The 4,099-nt window shown below is 49.2% G+C and overlaps 1 protein-coding gene and 1 long non-coding RNA gene across 3 annotated transcripts in view; one reads left to right on the top strand and one right to left on the bottom strand.

Moving 5' to 3' along the window:
• The window catches only part of SCUBE1 (signal peptide, CUB domain and EGF like domain containing 1), a 356,000-nt gene that overhangs the window by 45,178 nt on the left and 306,723 nt on the right, over positions 1–4,099 (bottom strand). The window lies entirely within an intron of this gene.
• LOC112551560 overlaps positions 1–4,099 on the top strand; it is a 31,771-nt gene that overhangs the window by 495 nt on the left and 27,177 nt on the right. Inside the window, exon 2 of one of the 2 annotated variants that reach the window (XR_003095861.1) lies at positions 1,628–1,688. The exons of the other annotated variant lie outside the window; for it this stretch is intronic. This is a non-coding gene — a long non-coding RNA (uncharacterized LOC112551560). The remainder of the gene's footprint in view (positions 1–1,627; positions 1,689–4,099) is intronic. 2 annotated transcript variants of the gene reach the window in all.

The following is a 4,099-nucleotide window of genomic DNA, read 5'->3' as shown; positions in this document are numbered from 1 at the left end:
GGGGGGGGGGCCCCCCCCCCCCCCCTGCACTCGGCACCACCTTTTAACCCAGCCCCACTACCAGCCTGGGCCCCATGCAGCTCCATGCTAGCCTGTTGGGGCTGTGCATGGTGATAGCAGCTGCGGCCCCCCCGCTTGCCGCCCCGGGCAGTGTTTGCCACTGCCACCTCTGGCCTGCTTAGCATGCAAACTCCAGGCAGGCAGCAGCAGCCAACACTGCCTGATGCAGCATGCGGGGAGGCTGCAGCTGCTGCCGCTGCATGCAGCCCTGATGGGCGAGCCCGGAGCCGGCACAGAGCCAAGGCTGGCAGCAGGGCCAGGTTACAAGCTGGAGCTAAGGGCAGGGAAAAGCGGCCCCTCATTTGCCCCGTGGCTGGCACCCCATGCTGCAGCTACTTGCAGCCCATGTGGGGCTGCCTGCGCCTGCTCAAGACAGCCTTGCGTGGGCTGTGAGTGCCTGCAGCAGGGAGCACTGGCCCCGGGGCAGGTGAGGGGCCACTTTTCCTTGTGCTCAGCACCAGCTTCTTCCCTGCCGGAGAGCAGTGGGTCGAGGCTGTGCACTGCCCCCTGCCTGTACCGCAGGGCTGGAGGGGCACTGGAAGTGAGTGGGCGGGGAGCCAGCAGGAGCATGAGGCCTGTACTGGTGTCCCAGGGCCAGTGCTGGCGGGGCCCAGAGCAGGGTGGCAGGAGCGCGGGGTCCCAGCCAGCAGGGGCTTTGTGGAGCTGGGTCAGCTCCCCCCTCTCCCTGCTGGTGCAGCCCAGCCCAGCTCCACAGACCCCTGCCAGCCTGTGCCCCACTTTGGGCCCCACTGGTGCTGGCCCTGGAACATAGAACAAATGTCCCAATGTCTTGGGTCCCAAGACAATGGGACATTGATCCCAAGATGGTGACCAGGGGCAGGGCACCTGTCAAGGGGCAGGGCTACCCATGCGGCCCTCGACAGCCTGCCAAAACTGGGTAAGCGGCCTTCCGCCTGAAATAATTGCCGGCCCCTGTATTAGACTATTTTTGGCTTAAGATCTTAAGACCAATTGGCTGACTTAGCTTCCTTCCTTGCTTGATTCCACCTTGCAGATGTCAGGGAGCCATAAACCAAGACATTCTTTGGATAACAGCAGCAATTGGGCACTTAAAGAAGCAGTATTAGAATCCAATGAAAAGCAGCCAGACAAGTTTGGGGTCAACCAGAAAACAAAGTCTACAAGGATCAAAATTTTGGAGGCATCTAAGCAGGGCCTGGATAAAACAGGCCAACCAAAATAGCTAGTTGGAATAAGTTTTGCTTGGGTTGGACCAATTCAATAGGGAAGTTAAGATACAGAAATGGTTCTGTGAGTATGGATGCCTGTATTATATGCCTGGCTTTACTAATTTGTGTGCAAGTCTCTGTACTTCCTTTAATTCCCCATAGTCTATATGGGAATAATCATACTTACTTCCCTCAGAGGCCTGTTTTGATGCTTAATTAAATAGTGTCTGTAAAAAGCGTGACATGCCCAAACTGAGGAGACTAGAGAAGTACAAAATGAGAAAAAGAGCATTGTGTACCTTGAATGTTCATGAGTTATTTAGCATTCACAATCACTGTTATGGTCATTCTTCTTCTCTTTATGCTTTTCTAAACAGATTACAACAGTTTCCTCCAACTATGTTGATAAAAGATCAAGGATATCAGCAAAATGATCAGGTTCATTTTAAGACTCATCAAAATATCTATCCACTGAATAAAATTGAGAATATCAGTAGAAATTGATGCTTTATTTTCTGTCTTCCAACATGGTATTACAAAAAATAAAGAAAGTTTATGACTAGAAAATATTTTTAATAATGCTTTTCATTTTGAGAACAACATTCTGACTAGATTGAAGGGGAATACAATACATCACATGGGTGATCTAACTATGTGCCAGATTCAAAAGACTATAGTTTTTGTTGGTGATTTATGTCCCCGTCTCTGAGGACTCAGTCATATGCTAGTTGGGAAAAGAGCAGATGATCTTGTAACAGTTTTGTCTCTCTAGTTCCTTCAGTACTTAGCTCTAATCATAGTACTTACGGTTGGAAGAGACCTAAACAGATCATCAGGTCCAACCCCCTGCCCTGGGTAGGAATGGGTGCCAGGGTCATATCACCCCAGCCAAATATCTGTCCAGCCTCCTCTTGAAGACCCCCCAGGTAGGAGAGAGTACCACCTCACTTGGGAGCCCGTTCCAGAGCCTGGCAGCCCTAACTGTAAAGTAATGTCTCCTGATGCCCAGCCTGAACCTTCTCTCTAACAATTTGTGGCCATTATTCCTAGTAACCCCGGGTGGTGCCCAGGGGAACAGAGCCTCCCCCAATTCCCACTGGTGAGTTTGTAAATGGCCACCAGATCCCCTGTCATCTAATGCAGCATTATTCTTCACAGAACAGAAAGAAATTGGATAAAATTAAGTGACAATCAGATTACTGCCCCAGTGTCATGCCCAAACATATGCTTAGGTTACATGACTTCTAACGTGTTGCATCTTCACCTTTCTTTACAATATGACACATGTGAAATTGACTGAAAGCCACAGATGATGTCTCTTTTGTGTGAGATACTGTGAAATATCAGCATGACTTCACTTGGTTGTTCTTCAATATTTTCATTAGCTATCAATTCCTGTGACTTCTCCTTAGGCATTTCCTGTGAATGTCTTACAAGGCATTTGGCTCACTGTAGATAAGACTATGATGGCATTTCAAAAGAGCCAGAAATGGTACAAACTTTTTGAGATCAGTGAATCCTTGAAAGTGGAAGGCCTACCTCTTAGGAAGGATGCTTAATATATTAAACCAGTGGTCCCCAACCTGCTGGCTAGGGACAGACATTCAAAAAGCCTGAGCCTGAATTAATTCAATCTTTGCAGGTTAGTCTAACCTGGCTAGGGTAAATCAGTTTTGTAACCAGACAGACATCCCAGAAATGTAGGCACATGCCTGCAGTGGCTCAGGCTAGAAGCTGGGGAGGCGCTAGAGCAGCCCTCCCTTCCCTTATTCAAAGAGCTGAGGGGGGCATTTATCAGTTCTGTTATCAGCATTTAGCACCCCATCAGAAAAGAAAGCCTGGCTTATTACAAGCTCTTCTTAAACAGCTTTTTGCAAAGGAAGGAATGCAGGGACATTATCATGTGAGCTGTTGATTACAGGTTTCCCCTCACTTTATGCTTTACGTGCGTTCCTGGAAAACGGCGCTTAACTCAAATTTGCATAAAGGGAACCCACTTTACAATGAAACAAATAGGGATATGTTCCAAGACCTTGACTATACTGACCCCCTTAACTGTACTGATGTGCTGTTCCACTGCTCCCGGGGCAGCTGCAGCTCCAGAAGCACGGGTACCAGCTGCAGCAAAGCACAGGCATTGTTGCTGGGAGGCTCCATGGCTCACAGCTCCTGGAGTGCTGCAATGATGGGGCCAGACCAGGCCAGGCTGCAGGGGCTGATGCTGCAGCCTGGCCCGGCTACCACCACCCGGCTCAGTCCCCCCAAATAATTTTTTCTTTCTCCGCCTATGGCATCACTCCCACAATGCACCGCACAAAGCAGCTGACTGTGGGCTTCCACCACACTGATTGCATAAGAGTGAATTTACCTCGTGTATAACAAATTTTTGGTATAAAATGGGTCATCGCATAAGAGCAAATTCACACATACAGAAACCGCATAAAGGGAGGGAAACCTGTACCTCCAAAAGGCCCTATATGCCTTACACAGCATTAGCTAGCAGACCACATGCTGCCTACAGTCTGTGCTGTGGGAGAAATGAGGAAGGGATCTCTGCTTAAGCAGCGAGTTGGGGGGGGGGGCATGGGGAAGAGCAGAGGGGAGGGGCCAGCTCTGCTGTGGGGCAGAGAGCCCTGGCCAGCCCAGAGAGCATGCCAAGATGCTGGTGGAGTCTGATTTATCTTAATCCAGCAAGGGGTTTGAGACAGACATTGCATAAACGAGTTTGACCCAAATCAGTTAAGTCTGATACATTCAACCAGGTTGATCTCAAGCCGGTTTCAGTCATTTTCAAGCAGGTTTATGTACACTGAACATCTGTTCTGTTATAGTTTAAAACAGTTTGTGTG

This window comes from Alligator sinensis, unplaced genomic scaffold (assembly GCF_000455745.1).
Source record: "Alligator sinensis unplaced genomic scaffold, ASM45574v1 scaffold292_1, whole genome shotgun sequence".
Lineage (NCBI taxonomy): Eukaryota > Metazoa > Chordata > Crocodylia > Alligatoridae > Alligator > Alligator sinensis.
The sequence above is the reverse complement of the archived record's forward strand: the minus strand, read 5'-3'. Positions and strand labels throughout refer to the sequence as shown.